Raw genomic sequence first — 19,036 nt, forward strand, 5'->3', positions numbered from 1 at the left:
GGGGTGGGAGGCTCAGGCATGGCGGGCTGCAGGTCCCGAGCCCTGCCCTGCAGGAAGGCAGCTAAGGCTCGGCGAGAAATCGAGTGCAGCGCTGGTGGGCTGGCACTGCTGGGGGACCCAGTACACCCTCTGCAGCCGCTGGCCCCGGTGCTAAGTCCCTCATTGCCCGGGGCCGGCACGGCCAGCTGGCTGCTCCGAGTGCGGGGCCCACCAAGCCCATGCCCACCTGGAACTCCAGCTGGCCTGCAAGCGCCGCAAGCAGCCCCAGTTCCCGCTCATGCCTCTCCCTCCACACCTCCCTGCAAGCTGAGGGAGCTGGCTCTGGCCTTGGCCAGCACAGAAAGGGGCTCCCACAGTGCAGTGGTGGGCTGAAGGGCTCCTCAAGTGCCGCCAAAGTGGGAGCCCAGGCAGAGGAGTCGCTGAGAGCAAGCGAGGGCTGTGAGGACTGCCAGCACGTTGTCACCTCTCAATCCCCCCTCTAAACAGGACACCCCAACTGCTGTTGGGAATTCGGCCAATGACCGCTCTAGCTACTTCCTGCTGGATAGGGGCGAAGAAGGGGCCCTGAAGTTGTAGTGTCCTTCAGAGGGGAACTCTCTAGGCCAGGGGAAGTGCCAGCGGGCCAGTCCAGGGGTCCTCGGTAGAAGTTGTTAGTTAAACTCATTTGGGGTTCCATTTGTAAGACAATCTGTAGCTTGATGGCCTCGATTCTAGAGGAAACAAATTTGAAGAGAAGGTTAAAAATACAGGCCCCAAAGGCGAGTAACAGCAAGATGGCTGCCACAGGACCTAGAAAGGGGAGAAGCCATGTTGCCCAACTCCAGAGGTTGGTATAAGAATTTGAAAGGCGTTGTCTGATTTCAGAAGCTTTTTCCTGTAAACGCCGGGCGGCATCTCGTACTATCCCTGACTGGTTAGTGTAAAAACAACACTCTTCCCCTAAGAAGATGCAGAGTCCTCCTTTCTCAGCAATGAGGAGGTCTAGGCCTCAGTGGTTTTGGAGAGTCACTGCTGCCAAAGAGTCTATTTGGGATTGTAAAGTAAGGATAGATTTCGTTATTTCTTGCAAACTGTCTGAGAGGCAGATATGGGTTAAAGATCCACATAAGTAGAATATGTCTTGGCTAGGTAGATAGACATTTACCATGGCTTTTAAAGGAATAGGGTACACTGTTTTTTATTTACTACTTCCATCTCTCTTCCTTTCTCTTCAACTTCTCCTTTGTCTCTTCCTCTCTTTTTAACTCTCTCTTTGACTTTCTATGTCTGTCCCTCTTTCTCTCTGACTCCTTTTCTTTGTCTCTGTTTCTGACTCCCTCTTGACTTTCTGTCTCTCTGTCTCTTCCTCTGACTTCCTCTTTCTCTCTTTCCTTCTTGCTGGTCTTTCCCTACCTCTACCAGCCTCTCATGCTGCTGTTCTCCCCTCTCCTTCCCATTTTGATGGCTTTGGTAGTGTAAGACTCCCACCTCTTTGGGTTCCTGCACCGTGTGCAATAACTCCATAACTTCCCTGTGGCATCCAGTGGGGGTTCCCAGAGGTTAGGAACTCCCATTCTTTCCATATTGCAGCATGGGCATGTAGGATTAGATAAGCATATTTGCTATTTGTATACACATTTATTCTTTTTCCCTTTCCCAGTTCTAAGGCTCGGGTAAGTGCCACTAGTTCTGCTAACTGGGCACTGGTCCCTGGGGGAAGAGGCTTGCTTTCAAGTATGGTTACATCACTAACTATGGCATAACCTGCCCTTTGTATCCCATTCTCCACAAATGAACTTCCATTGGTATATAGGTTAAGGTCAGGATTAGTTAAGGGGAATTCTAAGAGATCATCTCGGGCGGCATAAGTCTGGACTATAATTTGTTGGCAGTCATGCTCGATTGGCTCCCCATCCTCTGGGAGAAAAGTGGCAGGGTTGAGGGCCACGCACATGCGTATTTTAAGCACCGGTCCCTCAAGGATAGTGCCTGGTATCTAAGTAGGCGGTTGTCTGATAGCCATAAACTTCCTTTGGCACCTAGTATGACATTTACATCATGAGTAGTCCAGACAGTGAGATCCTTTCCTTGTATTATTTTGATAACCTCTGACACTAAGAAGGCCACTGCTGCAACTACCCTTAAACAGTGAGGCCAGCCTTTTGCTTCTACATCAATTTCCTTACTTAGGTATGCCACTGGTTGTGGGGTGGCCCCACGAGTCTAAGTAAGGACACCAAGAGCTATCCCAGCTCTCTCTGTGATGTATAAAGAGAAGTTCTGTCCTGTGGGAAGGTTTAAAGCTGGAGCTTGTACTAGGGCCTGCTTTAAGGTTTTGAAGGCTGCTTCTGCCTCTGGTTCCCATTCTACTAGATGAGTATTTGCCCTCTGGATTTCCTTGATTGGAGTATAGAGGGGCCTGGCTATCTCGCTGTATCCGGGGATCCATAGTCGGCAAAAGCCGGTAATTCCAAGGAACCCCCTCAACTGTTTTAATGTCTTAGGGGGAGGATAAGCCAGTATAGGCTGTATTCATTCCTTGCTGAGGGCCCTGGTCCCTCTGGCTAAGATTAGGTCTAGATATTTAACCTGCTGTAGGCAAAGCTGGGCCTTCAACCTAGACACCTTGTACCCTTGATTAGCTAGAAAGTTCAAGAGATCTAAAATAGCCTGCCAGCACGAGGCTTCCGAACTGGTAGCCAAAAGTAAATCATCCACATATTGAAGGACCAGAGTGCCTGGACTTGAGAAGTGGCTTAGATCTTGGGCCAGTGCCTGACCAAACAGATGAGGGCTCTCCCTAAACCCTTGGGGCAAGACTGTCCACGTAAGTTGGGACATGTGGTCTGTGGGATCCTGGGAGTCAGAGTGCAGGGGAGTACAGAAGAAGGCATCCTTGAGGTCCAGAACCATGAACCATTCTGCTTCCTCTGGTATTTGAGAGAGCAGGGTATAGGGGTTGGGTACAACTGGATATAGTGGAATTACTGCCTCATTAATGAGTCTAAGATCTTGCACTAGTCTCCACTGACTGTTTGGTTTTTGTACTCCCAGAATTGGGGTGTTGCAGGGACTGCTGCATTTCCTTACTAAGCCTTGAGCTTTCAAATGTTTAACAATATTTAATCCTTTATGAGCTTCAGGCCTTAAGGGATATTGCCTTTGATAAGGAAAAGTGGTGGGATCTTTTAACCTGATTTGGACTGGGCAGGCATTTTTTGCCCTTCTAAATTGTCCTTCCAATGCCCAGACTTCAGGGTTGATTCCCTCCTCAAATAGGGGACAACAAATGGGTAACTTGTTCCCCATATTCATGTAGATAATAGCTCCAGCCTTGGCTAATATATCCCTCTCTAATAAGGGTGTGGGACTCAGGCATAACAAGAAAGGCATGTGAAAAGAGCAAAGTCTCCCAATTACAACTGAGAAGGTGGGAGAAATACCTGGTTACAGGCTGTCCCAGGATTCCTCGGATGGTAATGGACCTTGAGGACAGTCATTCAGGACAGAAGATTAACACTGAGAATGCCGCGCCATTGTCCATGAGTAAGTCAATTTCCTGGCCCTCAATAGTTAAACATACCCAGGGCTCAGTGAGGGTGATGACATGAGCTGGTGCTTGCCCCGGGCACCCTCAGTCCTGTTGTTGGGTCATCTGGTTGGGGCTTCTGACCCAGGGAACCTTCGTCCTCTGGGGCAGTGCACCGTCCAGTGATTGCCTCGGCATAGTGGACATGGACGAGGGGGCAGCTTGTTTCTCATTGGACAATCTTTTTTAAAGTGTTCTAGTAAACCACACTGATAACAAGCCCTACCAGGCGATTGGCCTCCTCCATTTTCTGTCCTCTCTGATCCACCAAGGTTTGTTTGTCTGAGGGCCATGACTAAGGCTGCAGCCTTTCTCTGATCTCGCTTTTCCTTTTGGGCCTGTTCCTCTTGGTCCCTATTATAGAACACCAAGGTTGCCAGGTTTAGTAATGCCTCTAGATTTTGTTCAGGGCTCAGGGCTTGCTTTTGGAGCTTTCTCCTGATATCTGTGGCTGATTGGGTAATAAACTTATCTTTTAGACTCCATTGACCCTCGAGTGATTCAGGTGACAGGGGAGTATATTTTCTTAAGGCCTCTCATAGCTACTCAAGGAAGGCAGAAGGATTTCCTTCCTTTCCCTGAGTCATGGTGGATATCATTGAATAATTCATGGGCTTTTTCTAATTCTCCTCAGTCCTTCTAGAACACACGTCAACAGATGTTTATGACTCCAGTCCCCATGATCTGAGTCAAGGTCCCAGTGGGGATCCATACTGGGGATGGCTTGCTGACCAGTAGGGAATTTGTCCCTTTCTTCAGCTGTCATTCTATCATTTACTTGACTAAGATATCAGGTACCTCCAAACTCTTGGGCTGCAGCTAAAGCCGCATTCTTTTCATTAAAGGCCAGGGTTCGATCTAACAGTAGCATGACATCTCTCCAAGTGAGGTCAAAGGTTTGCCCTAGACCCTATAGGACATCTATGTACCTATCAGGATCATCTGAAAACTTCCCCAGGCCTGCCTTGATCTGTTTTAAATCAGAGAGGGAGAAGGGGACAGGTACCCAGGTTGGGCCAAATTCCCCTCCCCCTACAGCTTGAAGGGGACATAGCCAATAGCCCGGGGGTTTTTGTGGACCTTTGGAGATTTCTTTGCTTATTTCCTTCTGGGCAGGGGAGATTAGAAGAGGATTATCATTAATAGGAAGGGGAGCTATAGGGAGGCTAGGATATGGGGGTAAGCTGAGAGGTCCTCCTGTAGGATGTAAATTGTAAGCTTTGCATAGTTGTGTATTCTCCCTCAATGAAAAGAAAGCTTGGATATAAGGTATTTCACTCCATTTGCCTTCCGTTTTACAGAAAAGGTCAAGCTGCAGGATAGTATTGTAATTTGTACTTCCCTCAGGTGGCCATTTTTCCCCATCAGAGAGAGAATATTGGGGCCAAGTCATAGTGCAGAAAAAAAATGATCCACCTCTTTTTCAGGGTTTATGGGTCAAATTGGTCCCAATGGCTTAGGATGCATCTCAAGGGTGAGCCTGTTGATGCCTGAGTGTTTCCCATCTGAAAGACAAAACTGCCCGCAGTTTTGGTTTATTTTGTTTCTCCCCTGCCCAAGAACCCGCAATGGTCCCTGGACCCTGCTGATCAGAATAGTTGCACTCACCGACGCAGCAGCAGAAACAACCCCTGCCCAAGAACCCGCAATCGTCCCTTGACCCTGCTGATTGGAATAGTTGCGCTCACCGACGCAGCAGCAGAAACACTAGTTTTCCTCCCAGGCCACGTGGAGGACCGAGGAAGGTCGGGTTCTTACCAATGCATTCTCGAAAACCTGCACCCTTGCCTGTCCTCCTAGAGAAAAATCGGATTTAGTGGCCCTTACCAACACATTCTCAAAAACCTGTTAGAGTCCTAAGCATTCTCCTGTTAGTACTGGGACTTTACCCCTGTCCTATAAAGATGTTATGCCCCAAAAATGAAGTGGAGGGCCATACCCTGAGGGAGGGAAGGGATCTCCAGAGTTGGAGGAGTGACACCTTTTGTCCTCACTTATATGAATAGGAAGGATACAATTTCTGAGGCTTCCCATATCCTAGCTTCAGGAATAGCTTTTGTTAGGCCTGTTAGTCTGAGGAGGGATCCTAAAATTCCAGTAGTCCCCACTATGATGGGGCTTTGGGCAAAAATTATGTCTTTCTGATTGGTGAGCCCGGGTGCCTAAAGAAGGTAACAGAGTCCTGGAGTTTATACTAGAAATCATTCTTATAGGAGAAACTAAAAAAGCACCAGAGACAGGTAGCAATTTTTAGAAGTGGGTCTAACCTCAGAGAAGAGAGGCGAGAGGAAGTTTTTCTGGCAGGCATTAGGACCCGGGGGCAAGGGTCAGGATAGATAGGATAGATGCGTGAGTCTCGCTTGGGCAACATGCCTTTGAGAGTTCTGCTCATGGCCACAGGGTCAACCAACTTGCTGTTGGGGCCCCAGAGTTGCATGGCTTTCCTCTCTGTTGACCCTCAGCTCAGCCCAGAAGTACAGGAAAAGCGGAAGCTGGTTCTAGGTAAACCAACGGTCCCAACTCCGAAGAGTCAGGGATTGTTAGAGAGCCCTTTCCCAGAAAGCCTGAAACCCAAGTCTTTAGTCCGGCGGCTGCGCTAGTCGCTTTTAACTGGCCGACAGGTGCCCAGTATTTAGCCCCTGAATTCTAAGGAAAGACAGGACAGAAGAGCAAGCAAAAGGGGTCTGATGGTACTCACTGCTTGGCAATAGGTAATGGTCTCATCGTTCAGCAATAGGCGATGGTCTTACTGCTCGGCGATTGTCTCGCCACTTGGCGATAGGCGAAAATCCCTTTGTGGCCACCAAAATGTGTCTGGAATTGGTGGGTTCTTGGTCTCACTGACTTCAAAAATGAAGCCGTGGACCCTTGCGGTGAGTGTTACAGCTCCTAAGGTGGCGCATCTGGAGTTTGTTCCATCTGATATTCGGATGTGTTCGGAGTTTCTTCCTTCTGGTGGGTTCATGTTCTCGCTGGCTCAGGAGTGAAGCTACAGACCTTCGCGGTGAGTGTTACAGCTCTTAAGGTGGCGCATCTGGAGTTGTTCGTTCCTCCCAGTGGTCTCGTGGGCTCGCTGGCTTCAGGACTGAAGCTGCAGGCCTTCACGGTGAGTGTTACAGCTCATAAAAGCAGTGTGGACCCAAAGAGTGAGCAGTAGCAAGATTTATTGCAAAGAGCAAAAGAACAAAGCTTCCACAGTGTGGAAGAGGACCCGAGCGGGTTGCCCCTGCTGGCTCGGGCAGCCTGCTTTTATTCTCTTATCTGGCCCCACCCACATCCTGCTGATTGGTAGAGCTGAGTGGTCTGTTTTGACAGGGCACTGATTGGTGCGTTTACAATCCCTGAGCTAGAGACAAAAGTTCTCCATATCCCCACCAGATTAGCTAGATACAGAGTGTCCACACGAAGGTTCTCCAAGGCCCCACCAGAATAGCTAGACACAGGGTGCTGATTGGTGTATTTACAAACCTTGAGCTAGATACAGAGTGCTGATTGGTGTATTTACAATCCCTGAGCTAGACATTAAAGGTTCTCCACGTCCCCACCAGACTCAGGAGCCCAGCTGGCTTCACCCAGTGGATCCCGCACTGGGGCTGCAGGTGGAGCTGCCTGCCAGTCCTGCGCCATGCGCCCACACACCTCAACCTCTGGTTGGTTGATGGGACTGGGCGCCATGGAGAAGGGGGCAGCGCCCATCAGGGAGGCTCAGGCCACACAGGAGCCCATGGAGGGGGTGGGAGGCTCAGGCATGGCGGGCTGCAGGTCCCGAGCCCTGCCCTGCGGGAAGGCAGCTAAGACCCGGCGAGAAATCGAGCGCAGCGCCGGTGGGCTGGCACTGCTGGGGGACCCAGTACACCCTCTGCAGCCACTGGCCCAGGTGCTAAGCCCCTCATTGCCCAGGTCCGGCAGGGCCGGCCGGCTGCTCCGAGTGCGGGGCCTGCCAAGCCCACGCCCACCCAGAACTCCAACTGGCCTGCAAGCACCGCACACAGCCCCGGTTCCCGCTCACGCCTCTCCCTCCACACCTCCCTGCAAGCTGAGGGAGCTGGTTCTGGCCTTGGCCAGCCCAGAAAGGGGCTCCCACAGTGCATCGGTGGGCTGAAGGGCTCCTCAAGTGCCACCAAAGCGGGAGCCCAGGCGGAGGAGTCGCCGAGAGCGAACAAGGGCTGTGAGGACTGACAGCATGCTGTCACCTCTCACCACTACCCTGACATTTCAAATAATAAAACCTATTAGTCATCCTAGATTCTTTCTTCTCCCTTGTCCTGCATATCCAGACAGCCAACAAGACCTGATAATTTTCCTATGAAGTATTATTCCAATCAGTTTCCTCTTTGCAATTCCTATTGCTACTTTCTCGATTTAGGTTCTTATGCGGACTACTACAATAATAATTGACTTGTTTTCCTACCCTAAGCCTTGCTTCCTTTAAGCCCTCTGCATAGTGGTCCAGATACTCTACATCAAATACAAATTCGATCATGCCATTACATGCATGAACACAAAGAACAGCAACTTCTCCTGTCAAGAAAGGCTCTCCATGACATACTCCTATTTTTTTCATTTTCCATATTACCGACACTCCCTTTATCCAACTTTATGTGCTAGTAAAATTGAACTGCTTGGAGTTTACTGGTGTGCTTCATGTTTCATGCCTCTGTGCCATTGCCCATTATTTCCACTCTGCCAGGAAAGCGCTTTTCTTCTGTATTAGATTAACTTTAATCATTCCTTTAAGATGATTTATTTTTATCATCTCTAGGATGTTTCTTGCATCTAAAAATCCTATAATACTGTATTAATCAATTTTCATACTGATATAAAGATACTACCTGAGACTGGGTAATTTATAAACATAAGAGGTTTAGTTGACTTGCAGTTCTGTATGACTGGAGAGGCCTCAGGAAACTTACAGTTACTGTGGAAGGTGAAGGGGAAGCAGGCACCTTCTTCACAAAGTGGCAGGAGAGACAGAACATGTAGGAGAAACTGCCAATTTTAAACCATCATATCTCATGAGAACTCCATCACTATCATGAGAACAGCATGGGGGAAATTGCCCCTATGATCTAATCACCTCACACCAGATTCCTCCCTCAACATGTGGGGATTACAATTCAAGATGAGATTTGGGTGGGGACACAAAGCCAAACATTATCATTCTGCCCATGGCATTGCCCAAATCTCACGTCCTTTTCCATTTTGAAACCAATCACACCTTCCCAACACTCCCCCAATGTGTGAACTCATTCTGGAATTAACCCAAAAGTCCAAGTCCAAAGTCTCATCTGAGACAAGATAAGTCCCTTCTGCCTATGAGCCTGTAAAATCAAAAACAAGTTAGTTATTTCCAAGATAAAATGGGGGTTCAGACATTGGGTAAATGTTCCCATTCCAAATGGGAGAATTTGGACAAAACGAAGGGGCCACAGGTTCCATGCAAGTCCAAAATCCAACAGGGCAATCATTAACTCTTAAAGCTCCAAAATGATCTCCTTTGACTCCATGTCTCATATCCTGGGCAGGCTAATGCAAAGGGTGGGCTCCCAAGGCCTTGGGCATCCCTACTGGGTCTGCAGCATACAGTCCCTTTAGCTGCTTTCATGGGCTGGCATTCAGTGCCCGTGGGTTTTCCAGGATCATATTGCAAGCTGTCAGTGGATCTATCTTTCTAGGGTCTGGAGGTCAGTGGCTGTCTTCTGACAGACAGCTCCATTAGGCAGTGCCTCAGTGGAGACTCTGTGTGGGGGCTCCAACCCCACAATTCCCATCCACACTGCTCCAGCAGAGGTTCTCCAGGGGCTTCACCCCTGCAGCAGACTTCTGTGTTGATATCTAGGCATTTCCATACATCCTCTAAAATCTAGGCAGATGCTCCCAAAGCTCAATTCTTGTCTTCTGTGCACCTGCAGGCCAAACACCATGTGGAAACCACCAAGGCTTGGGGCTTGCACCCTCTAAAGCACAGCCCAAGCTGTGCCTTGGTCCCTTTTAGCCACAGCTGGAGCTGGAATGGCTGGAACACAGGGTGCCATGTCCCAAGGCTGCACAAAGGAGTTGGGCCCTGGGCCTGGCCCACAAAACTGTTTTTATTTTCCTAGGCCTCCAGGCCTGTAATGGGTGTGGCTGCCTTGAAGATCTCTGAAATGCCTGGAGACATTTCCTGCATTGTCTTGGCAATTAACTTTTGGCTGTTTGTTACTTAGGCAAATTTCTGCAGGCTTGAATTTCTCCACAGAAAGTGGGTTTTTCTTTTCTACCAAATAGTCAGGCTGCAGATTTTCCAAACTTTTATGCTTTGTTTCCCCTTTAAACATAAGTTCAATTTCAAACTATCTCTGTGAGAGCACATAAATACACTTTCAGGAAAAGCCAGGTCACCTCTTGAATGCTTTGCTGTTTAGAAATTTCTTCTGCCGGATACCCTAAATCAACTCTCTCAAGTTCAAAGTTGCACAGATCTTTAGGTCCGGGGAAAAATGCCACCAGTTTCTAAAGTGACCTTTACTCCAGTTCCCAACAAGTTCTTCATCTCCATCGAAGATCATCTCAGCTTGGACTTCATTGTCCATATCACTATCAGCATTTTGGTCAAAATTATACAACAAGTCTCTAGGAAGTTCCAAACTTTTTCACATCTGCCTGTCTTCTTCTGAGCCTCCAAACTGTTCCAACGTCTGCCTGTTACCCAGTTCAAAAGTCACTTCCACATTTTCAAATTATCTTTGTAGCAGTACCCCCCTCTGCCAATTATCTGTATTAGCCCATTTTCACACTTCTACAAAGATACTACCTGAGCGCCACTGCACTCCAGCCTCAGCCAGGGGAACAGAGCAAGACTCTGTCTCAAAAAAAAAAAAAAAGATACTACCTGTGGCTGGGTAGTTTATAAACCAAAGAGGTTTAACTGACTCACAGTTCTACATGGCTGGGGAGGCCTCAGGAAACTTACAATCATGGCAGAAGGCAAAGGGGAAGCAGGCACCCTCTTCGCAAGGCGGCAATAGAGACAATGCAGGAGAAACTGCCACTTTTAAACTATCAGATCTTGTGAGAGCTCCCTCACTATCCCGAGAACAGCATGGGGGATACTGCCTTCATGGTCCAATCACCCCCCACTGGGTCCCTCCCTCGACACATGGGGATTACAGTTCGAGATGAGATTTGGGTGGGAACACAGAGCCAAATCATATCAAATACTATGTGTTGTTTTTCTATAAATTCCTAAAGGTCAGGAACCGTGCTCATTCACTTTTGTAACCATAGTGCCTGACACATAGGGGATATTCAGTAAATATCTGCTGAACAGAACTGAATAGTTAACACTAATAGGTCCCTAAATCTCTTTGCACTTACTGACTTATTTCTTATTTGGTATATTATCAATTTTTCCATGATTGTTTCTTTAAAAATTAATGAATTTATGATTTATTTATACAGTAAATATTTATTGAGTGGTAATTGTATGAAAGATACTTCTAGAGAGTGGGAAAACAAGAATAACAAATTAGTATTAAATGATTTAGATACACATTTATTGGATAAATAAGACAATTTCATTAGTCATTTGAAACAAAAAAAATTAGTGAGCCCATACTCTGTTCCAGGCACTATTCTGGAAGGAAGAAAATTCTGGGAGGAGAGGAAGGAGGTAGCACATATAGACTATTTTTAAGAGTTTTTTGATTGTACTGAAGACAGAAAGCTTAGGCAGTAGTTGGAAGAATTGGTGAGGTCAAGAGTTTTTCTATATGAGAGAAATAATTGTATATAGGTATTACTGATATGAATGATCCAGCAGTGTCAGAAAAACTGGTGATGTGGGAGACAGTGGGTTCAATTAATGGAACAATGGTGTTGAGAAAGTTTAAAAAGGCAAGTATTTACTGCACCAATGGATGGTTTTACCTTAGGTAGTGGCACAGTTTATCTATGGTTGTAAAGGGAAAACAGAGCAGATGGACACAGATACAAGGAGATGGAAGATGTGGAAGTCCTCTGGTGAGTCCTGTTTTCTAGGTGAAATAAGCAAGTGATCATCCACATGTGAACGTGGAGAGTATTGGTTTAAGGAAAAAAGAGAAGCAGAGCGATAGTCACCTGAGAAAATTACTGGACTATTAAATGTAATAAAATAGCTGGGCATTATTAAGGGTTGGTTCTCTTGAGGTTAGAGATCATGAATTGAAAGTGAGCTTCACCGTTCAATATATGGTATTTCTCCAGGTACAGTCTGATGCAGGGGTAAGGTCACAGCAGGCAGAGAGGTGAGCTTAACCAGGTCAGATACTTTATCAAGTAATTTCAATGAAGGAAAAAAGAGGCAGTGCTGTTGAATCTGGTTGCAAGGGAGGTGGTACATGCTTATATTTAAGATCATGGAAGGCCTGCAATAGAAATAACTGGAGAAGCCCAGGGCTCAATTCTTAGACCCTCTTTATCCTCCTTCCTTTGCTAGGTAATCTCATCCAGCCTTGAGGCCCTGCAAATCATCAATAGGCAGGTGTATTTCAAATTTATATCTCCAGCGTGGACGTCTATCCTGAAATACAGCCCCCTTCTCAACATCTTGATAAAATTGGATATCTAAGAGGCATGAGACTTTCAAAAAACTCTGGACTTTTCCCAAAGACCTGGTACTTCCATGGTTTCACCCATCTTAATAGATGGCAGCCCTGCTCTTTTGGTATCTCAAGCCAAAACCTTCAGAGCCATCCCTTAGGCTTCCATTTCAAATGTAATGTCTAATTAATCAGCAAAATCCCTACACCATCAGAATATACCCCTCTCTCCATGTCCATTACTATTTACTTTGGATTACTGTAGCACCTTCCAATTTGTCTCCCTGTGCCCATGCTTGTCCACATGAATAGTTCCTCAATATGGTAGCCCTGGTGTGCTTTTTAAAATTTAACCCAATTTATGTTCTCCCCACTCTCAACATGCTTTAAATGGGTTTCCCAATTAAGTCCCAGGTTCTTACCTGATGGCAGCCACCCCTATCTAATTTTAACTTTATACTCTTTGGCCAACTTCTCCCAATCCTTCTAAGCCTCTTCTCCTCCCTAGTTTCTCTTCTGCTCTGCTTCTATGATACCTTTTTTTTTTTTTTTTAAGATTCCACATATGAGTGAGATTATGTAGTACTTGTCTTTCTGTGTCCAGCTTATTTCACTTAACATGATGTCCTACAAGTTCACATGTTCTCATAAATGACAACACTTCATTCTTTTTATGACTAAATAGCATTCCATTGTGAATATATATCACATTGTATTTATCCATTCATTTAGTTGGAGACTTAAGGTTGTTTCCACATTTTGGGTCTTGGAAATAGTGCTGCAATAAACATGGGATTTCAGATATCTCTTTGATATATTTATTTCATTTTCTTTGGATGTATACCCATTAGTTGGATTGCTGGATCCTATGGTAGTTCTGTTTTTAATTGTTTGAGGAACCTCTATACTGTTTTCTCTAATGGCTGTGCTAGTTAACAATCTAACCAACAGTGCATAAGTTGTGGCCTCTCTTCACACCCTTACTAACGCTTGTTTTGTCTTTTTGATAATTAGAGACTTTTGCCCATTTTTCAAGTTGTATTGTTTCTTCAAATTTGAGTTGTTTAAATTCACTATATATTCAGGATATATACACTATATATTCAGATGGGTAGTTTGCAAATATTAATATTTTCTCCTTTTCTGTATGTTATCTCTTCACTCTGTTAATAGTTTCCTTTGCTGTTCAAAAGCTTTTTCATTTGATATAATCTCATTTTCCTATGTTTGCTTTTGCTGCCTATGATTTTGAAGTTATTTAAAAATTATCTTTGCCAAGCCAAATGTCATGAAACATTTCCCCTATATTTTCTTCTGGTAGTTTCACAGGTTTAGGCTTTACATTTAAGTATTTAATTCATTTTGATTTGACTTTTGCATATAGTCTAGTCTTATTTTTCTGCATGTGATGATGCAATTTTCCAGCACCATTTATTGAAAGACTGTCTTTTACCCAATATATATTCTTGGCACCCTTGTTGAATATCTGCTGTAGGCATGTGAACTTCTTTCTGGGTTTTCTACGCTGTTCAATTGGTCTATGCATCTGTTTTTTATGCCAGTATCATGCTGTTTTGGTTACTAGAGCTTTGTAGCATATTTCAGGTAGCATGAAGAACCTCCTACAATATTCTTTTTGCTCTGAATTCCTTTGGCTATTTGGGGTGTTTAGTAGTTCCACATGAATTTTAGAATTTCTTTTATATTTATGTGAAAAATATCATTGGTATTTTGATAGGTATTCCATTAAATCTGTAGGTTGCTTTGGGTAGTATGGTCATTTTAACAATATGAATTCTTCTACTTCATGAACACTGGATAGCTTTCCATTTTTTCAGTGTCTTCACATTCATTCAGAAAAGGTTTATAGTTCTTAGTGTATGGAATTTTATTACTTTCTATTTTTATTTCAATAGATTTTGGGTAACTGTGGTTTTTGGTTACAATGATAAGTTCATTAGTAAAGTGTAAGGTGGTATCTCATTGTGGTTTTAATTTGCATTTCCCTGATGATTAGTGATGTTGAGCATTTTTTCATATGTTTGTTGGCCATTTGTATATCTTCTTTTGGGAATTATTTATTTTTGTCCTTTGCCCACTTTTTGGTGTGATTATTTGTTTTTTTCTTGCTGATTTATTTGAGGTCCTTGTACATTATGAATATTAGTCTTTTGTCAGTACATAGTTTACAAATATTTTCTCCCAATTTGTGGGTTGTCCATTTACTCTGCTGATTATTTCTCTTGCTGTGCAGAAGCTTTTCAGTTTAATGAGGTTCCATTTATTTATTTTTGTTTTTGTTGCATTTGCTTTTGGGGTCTTAGTCATAAATTCTTTGCCTAAGCCAATGTCTAGAAGTTTTCCCAATGTTGTCTTCTAGAATTTGTATGGTTTCAGCTTTTAGATTTAAGTCTTTGATCCATCTTGAGTTGATTTTTGTATAAGGCGAGAGATGAGGATCCAGTTTCATCCTTCTATATGTGGTTTGTCAGTTTCCCCAGCACTATTTATTGAGTAGGATGTTCTTTCCCCAATTTATGTTTTTGTATACTTTGACAAAGATCAGATTGCTGTAACTATTCGGCTTTATTTCTGGGTTCTCTAGTCTGTTCCATTGGTCTACATGCCTATTTTCATTCCAGTGCTATGCTGTTTTGGTAACTATATCCTCGAAGTGTAATTTGAAGTCAGATAATGTGATGCCTCCAGATTTGTTCTTTTTGCTTAGTCTTGCTTTCGCTATGTGGGTTCCTTTTTGGTTCCATATGAATTTTAGGATTGTTTTTTCTAGTTCTGTGAAGAATAATGATGGTATTTTGATGGGAATTGCATTGAATGACCAGATTGCTTTTGGCAATATGGTCATTTTCACAATATTGATTCTACCCATCAATGAGCATGGGACCTGTTTCCATTTGTTTGTGTCATCTATATTTCTTTCAGCAGTGTTTTGTAGTTTTCCTTGTAGAGGTCTTTCACCTCCTTAGTTAGGTATATTCCTTTATTTTTTTTCAGCTATTATAAAAGGGGACAAATGACAATTCAATCGATGTCTTCTTTACCGATCTGGATGCCCTTTATTTCTTTCTCTTGTCTGATTGCTCTGGTCAGGACTTCCAGTACTATGTTGAATAGAAATGGTGAAAGTGAGCATCCTTGTCTTGTTCCAGTTCTCAGGGGGAATGCTCTCAATGCTTTTCCATTCAGTATTATGTTGCCTGTGGGTTTGTCATATATAGCTTTTATTACTTTGAAGTAAGTCCTTTTTATGCCTATTTTGTTGAGGGTTTTCATTATAAAGGGATGCTGGATTATATCAAATGCTTTTTCTGTGTCTATTGAGATGATCATATGGTTTTTGTTTTCAACTATGTTTATGTGATGTATCATATTTATTGACTTGCATGTGTTAAACCATCCCTGCAACCCTGGTATGAAACTCACTTGATCATGATGTATTATCTTTTTGATATGCTGTTCAATTTGGTTAGCTAGTATTTTATGAAGGATTTTTGCATCTATGTTTAACAGGGATATTGTTTTGTGGTTTTCTTTTTTTGTTTTGTTCTTTCTGGGTTTTGGTATTAGGGTGATACTGGCATTATAGAATGATTTAGGGAGGATTCTCTCTTTATCTTTTGGAATAGTTTTAGTGGGATTGGTACCAATTCTTCTTTGAATGTCTGATAGAATTCAGCTGTGAATCCATCTGGTCCTGGACTTTTTTTTTGTTGGCAGCTTTTTTTATTACTGATTCAACCTGGCTGTTTGTTATTGGTCTGCTCAGGGTTTCTATTTCTCCCTGATTTAATCTAGGAGGGTTGTATATTTTCAGGAATTTATCAATTTCCTGTAGGTTTTCTTGTTTGTATGCATAAAGTTGTCCATAGTAGCCCTGAATAATCTTTTGTATTTCTGTGGTATTGGTTGTAATATCTCTTGTTTCATTTCTAATTGAGCTTAATTGAATCGACTCTCTTCTTGGTTAATCGTACTAATGGTCTATCCATTTTGTTTATTTTTTCAAAGAACCAGCTTTTTGTTTCATTTATCTTTTGTATTTTTTTCTTTCATTTTCATTTAGTTCTGCTCGGATCTTTGTTATTTTTTTTCTTCTGCTATGTTTGGGTTTAGTTTGTTCCTGTCTCTTAAGTTCCTTGAGGTGTGATATTAGGTTGTTTATTTGTGCTTTTTCACTTTTTCATGTAGGCATTTAATGCTATTAACTTTCTTCTTAGCACTGCTTTTGCTGTATCCCAGAGGTTTTGATAAGTTGTGCCACTATTATCATTCCTTTCAAAGGATTTTAAAATTTCCATCTTGATTTTATTGTTAAGCCAAAAATCATTCAAGAGCAGATTATTAAATTTCCATGTATTTATAAAGTCCTGAGGGTTCCTTTTGGGGTTGATTTCCAGTTTTATTCTACTGTGGTCTGAGAAGATACTTGATATGATTTTGATTTTCTTAAATTTAATGAGAATGATTTTGTGGTTTATCATATGGTCTATGTTGTAGAATGCTCCATGTGCTGATGAGAAGAATGTATATTCTGTGGTTGTTGGGAAGAACTTTCTGTAAATATCTGTTAAGTCCATTTGTTCTATGGTATAGCTTAAGTCCATTATTTCTTTGTTGACTTTCTAACTTCATGATCGACCTAGCGCTGTCAGAGGAGTATTGAAGTCCCCCACTATTATTATATTGCTGTATATCTCATTTCTTATGTCTAGTAGCTATTGTTTTATAAATTTGGGAGCTCCATTGTTAGGTGCATATAAATTTAGGATTGTAGCATCTTTCTGTTGGACTAATCTTTTATCAGTGTATAATGTCCTTCTTTGTCTTGTTTTACTGTTGTTGCTTTAAAGTCTGTTTTGTCTGATGTAAAAATAGCTACTCTTGTTTTTTGTTCCCACTTGCATGGAATATCTTTTTCCACCTCTTTCCCTTAAGTTTATTTGAGTCCCTATGTGTTAGGTGCATCTCTTGAAGACAACAGATATTTGGTTAGTGGCTGTTTTATCCATTCTGCTATTCTGTATGTTTTAAGTGGAGCCATTTACATTCAACATTAATATTGAGATGTGAAGTACTGTTCTATTCATCATGTTAGTTGTTTCCTAGATACTTTCTTTTTTATTGTGTTATTGTTTTATATACCCTATGAGATTTATTTATTTATTTTGAGATGGAGTTACCCTCTTGTCGCACAGGCTGAGGTGCAATGGTGTGGTCTCGGCTCACTGCAATCCCCATCTCCAGGGTTCAGGCGATTCTCCTGCCTCAGTCTCCTGAGTAGCTGGGATTACAAGCACCCACCACCATGCCTGGCTAATTTTTGTATTTTTAGTACAGATAGGGTGTCACCATGTTGGCCAGGCCGGTCTCGAGCTCCTGACCTCAGGTGATCCATCTGCCTCAGCCCTCCAAAGTGCTGGGATTATAGGAGTGAGCCACTGTGCCTGGCTGAGATTTATTCTTTAAGGAGGTTCTATTTTGGTGTATATTGAACTTTTGTTTTAAGATTTAGGACTTCTTTTAGGATTTCTTGTAGTGCTGGGTTGGTAGGGGCAAATTCCCTCAGTGTTTGTTTGTCTGAAAAATATTTTCCCTCTCCTTCATTTATGAAGCTTAGTTTTGCTGGATAAAAAAAGTCTTAGCTGACAACTTTTTTGTTTAAGAAGGTTTAAATATAGGGCCCCAATCCCTTCTGGCTTGCAAGGTTTCTGATGAGAGATCTGCTGTTACCCTGATAGGTTTGACTTTATAGGTTGCCTGATGCTTTTTTCTCACAGTTCTTAAGATTCTTTCCTTTGTCTTGACTTTAGATAGCTTGATGATGATGTGCCTTAGTGATGGTCTTTGTGCAATTAATTTCCCAGGAGTTTTTAAAGCTTCTTGTATTTGCAGGTCTAGATCTCTAAAAAGGCCAAGAAAGTTTTCCTCAATTATTCCCTCACATAAGTTTTTCAAACTTTTATACTTCTGTTCTCCATCCAGAGCACAAATTATTCTTAGGTTTGACCATTTTACATAATCCCATATTCTTGGAGACTTTGTTCATTAAAGAAAAATTGTCTTTGTCTTTGTCTGATTGGGTTAATTTGAAAGCCTTGTCTTTGAGCTCTGAAATTCATTATTCTATTTGTTCTAGTCTATTGTTGAAACTTTCCACTGCATTTTGTATTTCCATGGCATGTCTTTCATTTCGAGAAGTTCTGATTTTTTTAATGATATCTATTTCTCTAGAAAAATTTTCATCCATATTCTGGATTATTTTTTAAATTTCTTTAAGTTGCTTTTCACCTTCTCTGGTATCTCCTTGACTAGCTGAATAGTCAACCTTCTGATTTCTTTATCTGGCATTTCAGAGATTTCTTTGTTTGGATCCATTGCTGGGGAGCTAATGTGATCTTTTGGGGGTGTTATAGAACCTTGTTTTGTCATATTACCAGAATTACTTTCCTAGTTCCTTCTCATTTGGGTAGACTATTTCTTTAAATTGTTCTTGAATTTATTTTTGATGGGACCGAGGTGTTTTTTATTTTTATTTTTTCCCTCTTAAGGATCTGACTTTAATGTTTATATTTTATTTTAGCCTAATTTAATTCTTGGTGCTTTTAGGGTGAAGACTTTGTATGAGTTCCTTAGTTATAGAGAGACTTTGTGTGCTGGTTTTTCCAAATGTTGTTTGTAGTAGTTATGTACTTGTTGTGTGGGCAAGTTCACTGTCTCCTATGGAGTTGGAATGGCAGGGATCTCTTGAAGTTTATCTCATTCTCTTGTGATGTATACTTTATTTATTTAATTTTACTCCAGTATTTTATTTACTGAGTTGATGATTCAGGCTTCAGTCCAATAGGAGAGGTAGCCCTTGGTAGTCACTGGTTGTAGCTAAGGCAGG

General features: G+C 42.7%; 1 protein-coding gene across 5 annotated transcripts in view; it reads left to right on the plus strand.

The window, feature by feature from the left end:
* IL15 (interleukin 15) overlaps positions 1-19,036 on the plus strand; it is a 110,683-nt gene that overhangs the window by 59,897 nt on the left and 31,750 nt on the right. The gene's annotated exons all lie outside the window — the stretch shown is intronic.

The sequence above is a fragment of the Pan paniscus genome, chromosome 3, assembly GCF_029289425.2.
Source record: "Pan paniscus chromosome 3, NHGRI_mPanPan1-v2.0_pri, whole genome shotgun sequence".
Taxonomy (NCBI): domain Eukaryota; kingdom Metazoa; phylum Chordata; class Mammalia; order Primates; family Hominidae; genus Pan; species Pan paniscus.